The sequence below is a fragment of the Talpa occidentalis genome, unplaced genomic scaffold (assembly GCF_014898055.3).
Source record: "Talpa occidentalis isolate TD23 unplaced genomic scaffold, MPIMG_talOcc4v2.1 talOcc4.9, whole genome shotgun sequence".
Classification (NCBI taxonomy): Eukaryota; Metazoa; Chordata; class Mammalia; order Eulipotyphla; family Talpidae; genus Talpa; species Talpa occidentalis.
Window position 1 is genome coordinate 50,853,665 of NW_023605305.1, and position 12,368 is coordinate 50,866,032.

A 12,368-nucleotide genomic window follows, 5' to 3' on the forward strand; every position below is an offset into this window, starting at 1 on the left:
GATATTATCTATAGCCGTAAGGGATGTGATTTGGAAAGTAGCAAACATTTTTCTTCTCAACAAACTTCTTTCTTCCCTTAATCTCTAAACTTTGCAACTCCAAGTTAAAAGTGAAATTTTAATAAAGATTTGAAGATTAACCATCATTGAACAGTGGGGGAATAATAGTAAGGAAGATAAGATTATGTGTTCAAATATTGGGTCCACTGCTTGCAGAAGGTAGTCATCAGCACATTACAAAGACCTCTCTTATTTGTCTACCTAGAATACGGAAAATGCCCATGATATACAAAATGCTTTTGAATGACAGTGAGCAAGTATACTTCTTCCTTTGCAAGATGATTATGGCATTCTGTACAGATTTATAACAGTAAATGGGAGGTGTTACTGCCATATGAGGGGTGGTGATCTTCCCCATCATTTACCTAGGAAGACATTCAGAATTATTTTTTTTTTAAAAAATATATATTTATTTATATATACAAGAACTAGGGTACAGGTCAGAGGTGTGGGGGGTGAGAGGATTCACCAGAGGCAGAATGAGGAAAAGAGCAGGCAGACTGACTGAAATACACTGCTGAGGGGAGCAGCGGGTGAGACAGGAGAGGTCTGCTGCACCATGTGGGTTGCTCCCGGCTGGGATCGAACTCATGCTGCAGTGGCTGCGGATTGCTTCATAGGTTGCATCTTAACCCCTTGTGCCACCAGGGAGGCCCGACATTCAGAATTCTTAAAGGAACAAATATTAACTGTTCTTTGAGATTCATTTGTTTTTTAATCAATACTGACTTACACAGATACTACTTACCACTTGGCCCATTCATTAAAGTACCGTAACTTCCATATATTGGGTTCATGTTCCTCAGGATTTATACTGATATGAAGGCTAAAAAAAAACTTGGCAGATTTCAACCATTTTTGGTAAATAAAAGCCTGTGTCCTAGGGGTGATGTTAACTCAGTCTGTTGAATGAGGAGGCATAAAATGGAAACTTTTGAAATCAGTAAATTAACCTTCATGTCCCTAAATTAATAGCCCTATACCCATTCATTGTCCACTAGAAATCCCAGCTATTGAGGATCCCTGAGGGCATTGTTTTTAGGTTATTATAGAATCTGGTCCAGAAAGATGTGCTGATAGTACTCTTTCTTGGGTAGGATATTGTAGTGTGCAGAGAGAAGCTGTTCGTTCAGCCTTTGTTACCCTTTCCTGGCTCTGGGAAGTCATTTAGAGGTACACCGTTTGCTATTGTTATTCAGCTAATCTGATTGGTGTCTATCTTTAATTCCCTTTAACTAATATTATGAAGAAAATTAAGCGGAAATTTCTCCTCTATCGATATGCCTAAAATGTATGAGCACTTCTCTGATGGTGGCAACATTTTCTACTTTCTATTATAGTTATTTGTGAATAACTCTACATTCTTTGTGTGACCACAAATATTATCAAAAAGTATAGTACTATACACAAACATAAAAGTATTTACAAAGTGTAGGCATTTTATGCACCACATGTACTCAGTGAAGGTTAAATTGTATAAATCTTTCATGATCTTTTAAACTTTGCTTCTTCAGAATATACACCCCTCCTACTCTCAGTCAGGTCCTTATTTTGTGTTTTCATAGCACCATTTATTTCTTCATAGACTTTTCACAGTGTTAACTAATTAATCAATCAATTAATTATAGTCTTGTACTTAATAATTTGTTTTCCTACTAGATTCAAAAAGGCATTTACTGTACCTGTCTTATGACCAGTATTCCTGCACATATCATAGTACCATAAGCACTCAAGGGATATTTTGTAAATGAGTAAAAAATGCTTAACTAATTACTATATCCTTCCATAGTTACAGAAATGAAGATTTTATTCCATTGCCCCATAAGACTTGTTCAATTATTCGGTGTATGTCCCATAGCATGTTAGACTCTACATTATTATTTAAACCCAGAAGACAAACTTGCATTTTGTTCAAATGATCCTCTTTTTCTTTTTTTACCTTTATCTCTCTTTTTTTTTTTTTTTTAATAGAGGCATGTTTTTATTTATTTATTTGTTTGTTTGTTTGTTTTGTTTATACATGCACTGGGTACAGTCAGAAGCGCGGGAGGGTGAGAGGATTCACCAGAGCCAGAGCGGGGAGCAGAACAGGCAGAAGGACTGAAGTACACTGCTGAGGGGAGCAGCGGGCGGCAGGAGAGGTCTGCGCGCCATATGGGACCCTCCTCCTGTGGCCGGGGAGCAGCCGGGGATTGAACCGGCGCCGCAGAGGCCGCGGGCAGCTTCGCAACCCAGCGCTCTACCGCTGCGCCACCGGGGAGGCCCTACCTTTATCTCTTAAAGGAATTTTGAGTTCAGCATGCAGTTAACACCTTTTCCATAATCCTTGTTTCTATTTCTTTTTGTTACCTGCCTTCTAATCATTCTCCTGTTTGTCAATATTTCAACTTGAAATGAAGTTGCTTTGTGAAATTTGGTAGTAGAGGTCCAGGCAAGGGAGTAATCTGTAGATTTAGTTATCTCTGGTATTTCCTAAAGTCAGCTATCTTGGATAATCAAAATTGATTATGTATTTGGGAGAATGATTCCAAATGAATCTCATGAGTTTGCCTAATGGCAAACTCAGATTAAGTTAAAAACCTGACAAGTGTAGCCATAAGAGAGATTTGATTCATATAGTTAAATCAATATTTTTCTATTATTGTTACATCTCTACATTGGAAACCAAAATCTAAATTTTAATTTTATCAGGGTTAAATATTTAACTTTAATAGTGTATAAGAAGAAATATTAGGGCCTCCCTCATGGCTCAGCAGGTTGAGCGCAGCGCTGTGAGGCTGTCCGCAGCCTCTGCAGTGCGAGTTCGATTCCCGGCCGGCCAGGGAGATACCCACATGGTGCAGCAGACTTCTCCTGTCTCACCTGCTGCTCCCCTCAGCAGTGTATTTTGGTCTGTCTGCCTGTTCTGCAACCTGCTCTGTCTCTGGTGAATCCTCACACCCTCCCACACCTCTGACTTGTACCCCAGCCTTGTATAAAAATAAATAAATCTTTAAAAAAAGAGAAAGAAATATTAGATAATAGGTTATTCAGAATTCTATTGAAATTGACATACAGTCTATCCATAGAATAAAAATGGATTATAGTAAACATGCTACCTTAACTGAGAATCATTCCCTTTCATCCCACTCAAAACAGAACAGATTTCTTTCTTTGTATTCATTGCAAGAGTCAGAAAGAGAAATGTATCCCCTTAGAAAGCTGAGTTGCTCCAAATGGGAGTTTCTTTATCTTTGTTATCTTTCTACAAGCTGCAAACAATTGGCTTGTTTCTAAGCAATCATGTTGTAATTAGTCAATAATGACAGTAAACAAGGGTCCCACTCTTCAGTATTTCACTCCTCCAATAAAATGATTTGCAGGGTTAGTTTAATGGAGTGCTGTCACCAAATTAATGGCCTCACTTTGAAACTATGTCATCCTGTCACCTGGACATGTTTGTTAGGTGTCCTGGAATATAGTTACAAGGAAGAGCCTATTAGCTTATAGCAATGTTGCATTTCTCTGAAGCATTCAACGTGCATACTTTATTTGCAGTAATACACCAAATTATCATATTTGTGCTGCTTTTGTTCACAAAAATGTGCTAGTTTTTTGTTTGGTTTTATTTTCATCCTTGAAAGGTGACCTAAAGTGTTCTGGAAAGCTGTACACTTTCATGGCTCCAGTTTGGCAAGGTAAGGGAATGACATCATTTAAAATATGTTATTTATCTCTCCTTAAAAAAAAAAAAAATCATTTTCTTTCCAGTTAGTGAGGACATTTGTGTGTGTGTGTGTGGTTTGTTAAAGTAATTCTATTTTATGAACAAAAATTTCATGTCTATACTTAAGTACCTGTTGTCTCTCACATATTTTCCTTGAGGGTCAAGCATATGTGTGTACTGAAGCAAAATATAGAAACATTTTTTTGTACTTAGAAGGCTTACCCTCTGAGAGAGACATCTGTTTCAGTCATGTATTTTTGGCATCCATGTATTTTAAGTCTGGCCTCCATACAATGAAATACTTTGGGGACATCACAGCTAACCTATCTGGATGGAGTCCAACAGGAGATTATCTTACATAAAATAAAATGTTATTTCTTTCTATCTTTAGAACAATAAACCAGTTTATTAAAATTAGCGAAACATTCTTTAAAAATAAGTTTGGGAACAGTTCAATTCACAGAAAAAAAAATAATGCTGGCAACAACCAAACACATATCTTTTTCTCAATAATTTGTTATTTTACTAATTCATGCATTCAGAAAAGAAGAGGACACTGGTTGGCATTTAAAAACAGAATAGTAAATAAGGTAAGAAATGATGCTGACCATCAAGAAATTTAGAGAGTTAGTTGGGAAAACGGGTACACAGGTAATTATAATGGAGTAATAAATACTGTAATGAGAATTAAGTTCTCAGTGCTGTGACAGTATTTGATGGTTGTCGAGGGCACATCTAAACTAGCCCTTCAAGATTCGGGGAAATTTTATTCAAGTATTAAGGTGCTCAGCTGCATTAGCCACATGTAATGCGAGATGATGTGGAAAGAATATTCCAGGCAGAAACAAAAGCAAGAGCAATGGCCTGAAGAACACAAAGATTAGGATGAATTTAAAGAAATGAAATTGATTTAAATTATCTTCTGAAAGGCACTATCAGAACTTGGTACCTTATTCTGACAAGAGTTGCAAGCTAATATAAGGTTTTGAGGGAAGTAGTGCATAATCAAGTAGGTAATACAAAAAGATCTTTCTGAGTCTAAACAATAAACTGGGTTTGAAGGGAACAAGATTAGAGGTAGTAAGCCCATTAAAATGTTAAAATAATCCAGATACAAGGTCCATCCATGTTGTCACAAATGGTAGAAAATACTCCTTTCTCACGACTGAATAATATTCCATTGTATATATGTACTAGATCTTTTTTATCTATTCATCCAGTGACAACAGTGTAGAGTTGCCAGTTTACCACATCTTCACCAGTGCCTGTTGTCTCTTTGATGTGGAGGGAATTATATAAGCTTTGTGTTTAGAACCCTGTGTTTCTCCTTTAATTTATATCCTATTGCTATAGTAATACTATGATTATAAGCATAGCATTTTCAATGGAACTGGAGGGTGGCATGGGGAAATTATAGCCAGCTTTTAAAAGTTGTTGTCTTCCTCAGAAACCCTTAACTTGTGACTAGCATCTGAGGTGAGGGGAATCTTGTTGAAAACTATGCTTTTAGCCTGTGAATTTTATGTAGCATTAAATCATAAAAATTTTAAGTAAGCATTACTTAGAGTTAAGGGTCACAATATAGCATTGGTCAGGAAAATATCAGCTACCAAAGTAACTTTGAAGGATAGGATACAAAAACTGTTAAAACAAGAAATGAAATTTAAATTCATAATCATAATGGGAGATATTAATATTCTTATATAAAATGATGTGTCAGGCAGAGAAAAAAATCACAAAGATGTAGAAAATATGAACAACAATTTTGATTGTTATTATATACTTAGCATTAAGTAACTAAAAAATGCTCATTTTCAAGCATCATGAAACATTTAAAAATTAACCATGTCAGTTAAGGTTATTCTGAAATACTTATAAAGTTAAGCATACTTCTTTGTCAGTTGCCTTATAATCAGATCTTCATTATTATTATTTTAAAGTCTTTTGCTATTTATACATATAACTTATTTTAATATTTCATATTCAGATAAATCACAGGAACAGGACTCTGACAAATACTCTAGAAATACAGGTTTGTCATGGAACCAAAGTTAAAAAATTGCAGAACTAAAGAAAAAAACTAGACATAAAAATTGCTAGCAAGAGATCAAAATTTGCTACATAGAATGAATTGTGAAGGACTAATATAATTTCTAATCACTTTTTAAAATATTATTTTTTAATGTTTTGCTTTTTATAGAAAACTTTGACTTGAACTATGTTCTGTAGCAATTGTAAATTACATCATTTTGTGAAATGATACATTTGTTTTTCTTCTCTCTCTGACACCCCCCAAATGTGAACTAATATTAAGTATTTGTGTTTCTCATGGTTTGCATTTTTTTTAATAAATCCAATAAGATTCCATCTACCCCTCTATGATATATTGTTGTAAGCATGGTTGTATTACTGAGACTTTGATCAGAATGTTATATTTGAGACAGGATTGATTTCAGGAATCCACAGATCTCAATACTTTTAATGAAAAGGCAGCCTGTATGCCTTCCTGTCAGATTCCAAGTCTATTAGGAAATCAGTAAGGAAGGTCAAACTTTGTTTTTTTTTTCCTTCGATTTTTTTTTTTTTTTTTTAATTTATACAAGCACTGGGTACAGTCAGAAGCGTGGGAGGGTGAGAGAATTCAGCAGAGCCAGAGCGGGGAGCAGAGCAGGCAGAAGGACCGAAGTACACTGCTGAGGGGAGCAGCGGGCGGCAGGAGAGGTCTGCGCGCCATGTGGGACCCTCCTCTGGTGGCCGGGGAGCAGCCAGGGATTGAACCGGTGGCGCAGAGGCTGCGGGCAGCTTCGCAACCCAGCGCTCAACCGCTGCGCCACCGGGAGGCCCTAAATGTCAAACTTTGGTAGATCCAGAAACACAAGCAGAGGAACTTATCCAACAATATAGGTAAGATCCGACAGTTAGACCCTGGCATGGTCCTGAGCCTTGAGACTGGTCATTAAGAAAAGAGCTCAATTTGAGATTCATTATGAAAAGTTCCAGCAAAGAAGATTTTTAAAATTATGTGGTTATATTTTGTTCTTATGCTTATTCAAAAAAAAAAAAAAACAACAACAACAAAAAAAAAAAAACTGGCCAAGTTTATTAGAACTAGACTTAATTTACCAATGAATTTAACTACTATTATTTGGTAGAATTGAAGTAGAAATGGAGAAGGAAATATGTTTCAGTAATATCTGTTTTTGGACAACATATTCTGATCTTCTTAAATCATTTTTGAAGTTTTTGCTTTTACATGTAAATTAGACTGGATTCTGAATTTTTCTAAAATTTTGTTATGACTTATCAAAATAACCTTTCCAAATTTTCTCCCAATCTTTTCTTTTTTTAAGATATATTTATTAATTGTACAAGAACTGGGGTACAGGCCAGATGTGCAGGAGGGTGAGCGGATACACAGAGTCAGAGCAGGGAACAGAACAGGCAGACTGGCTGAAATACACTGCTGAGGGGAGCAGTGGGCTAGACAGGAGAGGTCTGCTTGCCATGTGGGTTGCTCTGCAGCCGGTGGGGATCAAACCGGCACTGCAGAGGCTGCAGATAGCCTCACAGAGCTGCGCTCAACTGCCTGCGCCACCAGGGAGGCCCTTTCTCCCAATCTTTTTGACTTTGATTGATTGAAAACTAAAACTGCCTTTTTCTGAAACCATGAATATTGGGAATGTGGAAAGACAACTTCAGAGAGATCACTAAGATGGTTGTAACTAAAAAATGACTGTTACAGCTGATTCCCCTATACCTGATGACCTCAAACTGCAAACAGGGAAACAATTGTCTTGCCCTCACTTCATCTAAAGTTACTTCAACCCTCAATTTGGAACTCTTCATTGGTTTTCCTCAGGAGATGTGAATGGACTTGTAGTTTTCTTCAATCTTCAATTTTTCTATGTTTTCATAGAAATATTTTTTATCATTTTTTAAAAAGATTTATTTATTTATACATAAAGAGCTGGGGTACAGGCCAGAAGTGTGGGGGATGAGAGGATTCACCAGAGACAGAGTGAGGAGCAGAAAAGGCAGACTGACTGAAATACACTGCTGAGGGGAGTAGCAGGCACAACAGGAGAGGTCTGCTGCGCCATGTGGGTAGCTCCCTGGCCAGGGATTGAACTTGTGCTGTGGTATCTGCAGACTGCTTCATAGTGCTGACACTTAACTCCTTGTGCCACTGTTTAATTGACTGAATCATTCTCCAGATAAAGGGACTGAATGCTATGTTTGCAACCTGGACTATTTGTCCAATATTTCACATCTTTTATGGGTTCAGTCATTGTCTGATATGTCATCACCTCTAAACTCATGGCTTGGTTCATGGGGCTGTTGGAATAGAACATGACAGCAAATGTTACTAATCATATTAACCATTACCCTTGGCATAGCATACTATTTTGTTGGATATTTCCTATTGCTTCTGTGATTTTTGTGCAGCTGCTTTTCACTGCTTAATTTCCCAGTCTCCAGTCTATATGGTATGAACATAACCCACTCAAACACTTCTCACATGGGAACTAAAACAAAAACCTTGTCTTTGGGTGGCACTGTTGACCCTTTTCAGCAGAAAGCAGGTTAAAACAACAGACCCATCACCATTTTGATTTTAAGAATAAGATTTTTTTAAAGAAGAGGGGGTATATTGTGGTCCAACCTAAGACAAAAACTGTGATATAATCTCTTCCTTAACATTTAACATAGCAGTTTAGTTAAATGCACTGTGCCACATTCCTCAGGGTAATGGTAATGGGTTTCTTAATACTTAATGATATATTTTATTCCTTCTTTGGATGGTGATAAAATTAGAGCATGAAACACATCAGTGGGCAATTTTAACCTAATAATAACACAGAGGAGTGCAACTGTTTGAAGTCATTGATAATCTTGTGCAAGCATTTTTTTTTCCTTTTTGCAGAGTACTATGAAAATCTACCATTGATCAAGATTCAGCAATTCAAGTGGTCTTTATGTGACTCCAGAGATTGAGCACATCTGCAGTTATTATTGCAGGTATGTTACAGAGAAGAATTGTTACTGAGAGTAATCGCCGTAAAACGGAAAGGTTCAAGGTTCCCTGCCAACTGAAGGACATGTAGATTTGAACAGTGAGAAGATGGAGAGAAGAGACATGGAGGAGGCATGTTGAGAAGAATCATGTGAAGAAGGGCGTGCTTGCTTGTCAGCTTAGGACTTGCACAAGGGACTTGGAAGACATGAAGATGCATGGAGTCAAGATATATGCAGATACTTGGAAAAGATGTGGGTGAGAGACTGTGGAGAGGCTGACAATGGCAGCTGTTACCTTGATTTGTGCTTTAATTTTGCTCTTTTCATCTCAAATTTGCCTGGTCTTTTCTGCCCCATTCCTCTGGTTCCCTGCCAGAAGATGCCTGAGAATTGTGGCAAGTTTGATTCTGCTTTGGGCCAACCCTGTTTGGCTGGGCATTTATCCACAAGGGTAACTTTCTGTGTTTTATTGGGAAACTATTATCCTTTCTTCTCCTATCTCTATGCATGCTAACCTATTAAAGTTCTTTGACCGTAAGAGAATTCTTTGCCCTTATATGGTGGTTGGCAAAGTACATTTATTGTATAAATGTTTTTTTTTAAAGATTTATTTTATTTTATTTTTATTTATTTATACAAGCAGTGGGTACAGCCAGAAGTGCGGGAGGGTGAGAGAATTCACCAGAGCCAGAGCGGGGAGCAGAGCAGGCAGAAGGACCGGAAATACACTGCTGAGGGAAGCAGCGGGCGGCAGGAGAGGTCTGTGTGCCATGTGGGACCCTCCTCTGGTGGCCGGGGAGCAGCCGGGGATTGAACCAGTGCCGCAGAGGCTGCGGGCAGCTTCGCAACCCAGCGCTCAACCGCTGAGCCACAGGGGAGGCCCTATTGTATAAATGTTAAGGAGGATTCCCTAGGGTATCCCTCAGTCTACCTGCTAACAGGTACACATAAAATAAAATCTCATTCCAGTGAAAACTGATCAAGGACCAGACATGTGGATGCTACACAAAAGGAAATCCCAAAGACCTGGGCAACATGGGAAGAGAAAGAACAGTATCAGAGCAGAGACATTTTTCTCATTTGCTTTTGCTATGGTTTGAAAGGGCTAGAAATTAAAATGAGAACCGTACTGACCATGTGCTAGATCATGAAGAAAGTATCAAAAATTTTAAAGAAAATGGTATTATATAGTACAACTTATGAAAAATTGAAACCATGCCCTTTATTCTATATAGTATACAGGTTTTTACAAATTTTTATTTTATGTATTTTTTACATCATTTTTCATTTTCATCACAACGTATGCATTTTCATCCTGGTTATATTCCCCATACAATTCCCACCTCCCTTGTTTTGATCCTACTCCCTCCTTTCCCCCCCGGTAGTGTGTCTCAAAAAAGATAATATACAGTTTTAACTGTGTTCTTTCTCAATTTAGAGGCATCTGGTTCTCTAAGTGAAATTGCTTGAAGAAATGGCACCCCTTCTAACATAGGTAATTATTTCATATGTAGAGGAGGTTTATTTTCATATGTAGAGGAGGTAATTATTTCATATCAGGGAGATGTCAAAGCTTGGTTTCTGTAGACTGTCAACTTCATATTTGTGGGACATTATTCTTGTGTGTGTGTATATATGTGCATGTGCATGTGAATTACTGTCCAAATTGACCTTACTTTCAACTCTCAACTGTCTTTCCCTTGAGTATTGCTTGACCTTCTTGGAAGACTGCTGGCACAAGTGACTCAGTAATTAATCTTATGCAGAATATCATCAATGATGCTGAACAGAATAATGATCTCAATAAGCACAAATGTGTAATATTAACATATAGCTTCAGGGTATTGTTCTTTAATTGTCTTTCTTTAACAGAAGTACAATTTGTTTCAAGATTTCTTCAGTTGATCTTACAGTGATTCAAAATTTTTAATTGCAGGACGAAATCCATTTGAAGATTGAAAAATGAAAAATGATTTTGGGATAATTATAACAATCTTGAGAACGATCCCCTCCCCTTTTTACTTTCCAATAATCTTTGACTAGTATTTTTTTTTTTTTTTACCTATACAAGACGTACCACTGCCTCTCAAACTTAAATCTGCATACATTATCACCTAATGATCTTGGTAAAATGCAAATTCTGTTTAAGTGGGTCTGGGGAGAAGCCTATCATTCTGCTTTTCTCACAAGTTCCCAGATGACACAGGTACTGTTGGTCTGTAGATCACACTTTTTAGTGCACAGAGTGAAACAATACTATTGGTAAAATTTAGTGAACTGTGTTATCCTGTTCAACTTATCCAGTGATTAAACTTGTTCAGCTATTTAACTGAATCAGTTATAAATAGTTTAGCAATTAAAAATGTTTTTGAGAGAATCTGAGACAAAAGGAATATTTAAACATAGTGGACCAATAAGTAAAGAGTATAGAACTTAAATATTTAATACTAGTTCTGTTATATAATTGAGAAGACTATCTTTTCTGCAAATATGTTCACATATTAACAAAGCAGTGCTATTTATTTTAACATGATTTTACCGTTTTTACCAGTAGATGGCAGTAAATATTCAATCTTTTGGGAAGAGAGTTTGTAATAGAGTACTTCTTAAAAATCAGGAAGTCTCTTGAAAGTGCTCCCCAACACCGAAGACAAAATCTAGTCTCCTCATTTGCAAAATCACCTTTATTTGGCATGGGTTCTAAATATTTACCTCTATCCAACTTGGATGTTAATTAGTAATAAACATTCCCATTTCAGGGAATCAGAAAGCCATTCCCTATGAGAGTGATGAAAAAAAGGAGTCTAGGATGAAGTTCACATTTGTATATGGGTGTGTGGTGATAGGAAATAATTCTATTTTAAAAGAACAAATCTTGAAATATGAAGAAAATTTTTAAAAAGGAGTACTGCCTGCTGCTGCACTGTGGGAGGTGGGGAGGAAGATCTATTGTAACAGAGGGAGGGGGAATGAATACTGCAATAAACCTGGAAAGCTGAAAGTTTCTTTTATAGGGAGGAGTAAACAGGCTACAAACTAAAAAATGTGGCTAAGTAGGATGAAAGGGTGAGAATGGAGTCAAATCAGAGAGTATTTTACCCCAGGCCAGCCTATTTTAGAAGGGGCTATTGAGGAATTTTATGGCTTAAGGTAAGGGCGGGTCAAAGTTCAGAGCCTGGGGGAAAGAGATGGTTTAACTAAACTTTGATTAATAGCCATCTATTCTAATTGATCAGTGGGGACAAGCTGCCCAGTAAATCATTAACAAGACAAAGAATAGGAGATACTTAGTCTGATCTTGTCCTAGGTGAAAAAGGGGAGTACCCATGATTCTGAACAAGGGGAGATTGTTCTCTGTAGTGCCATTGCATAGAATGCAAAAGGGTACTTTAAAAAAAAAAACAACAGCATTGCTTTCCAGCATCATTTGGTTTGGGTAAAGTTCAACATTATCGTGGGCTAAAAGTCTTGATAAGGGATTAGAAAAAAACAGAGGATTTATCTTTAGTAGTAATTTATTAATATTTATTGAAAATTCAAACAATGGGTAGGTATGTAACAGGGTGGTCCCCAGGAAAATGGGATG

General features: G+C 37.1%; 1 long non-coding RNA gene across 1 annotated transcript in view; it reads left to right on the plus strand.

Annotated features, from left to right (window-relative positions):
* Positions 1-12,368, plus strand: part of LOC119236351 (uncharacterized) — a 93,313-nt gene that overhangs the window by 13,233 nt on the left and 67,712 nt on the right. Inside the window, exons 4-5 of the long non-coding RNA XR_005123035.2 lie at positions 3,684-3,737; positions 8,691-8,785. This is a non-coding gene — a long non-coding RNA (uncharacterized LOC119236351). The remainder of the gene's footprint in view (positions 1-3,683; positions 3,738-8,690; positions 8,786-12,368) is intronic.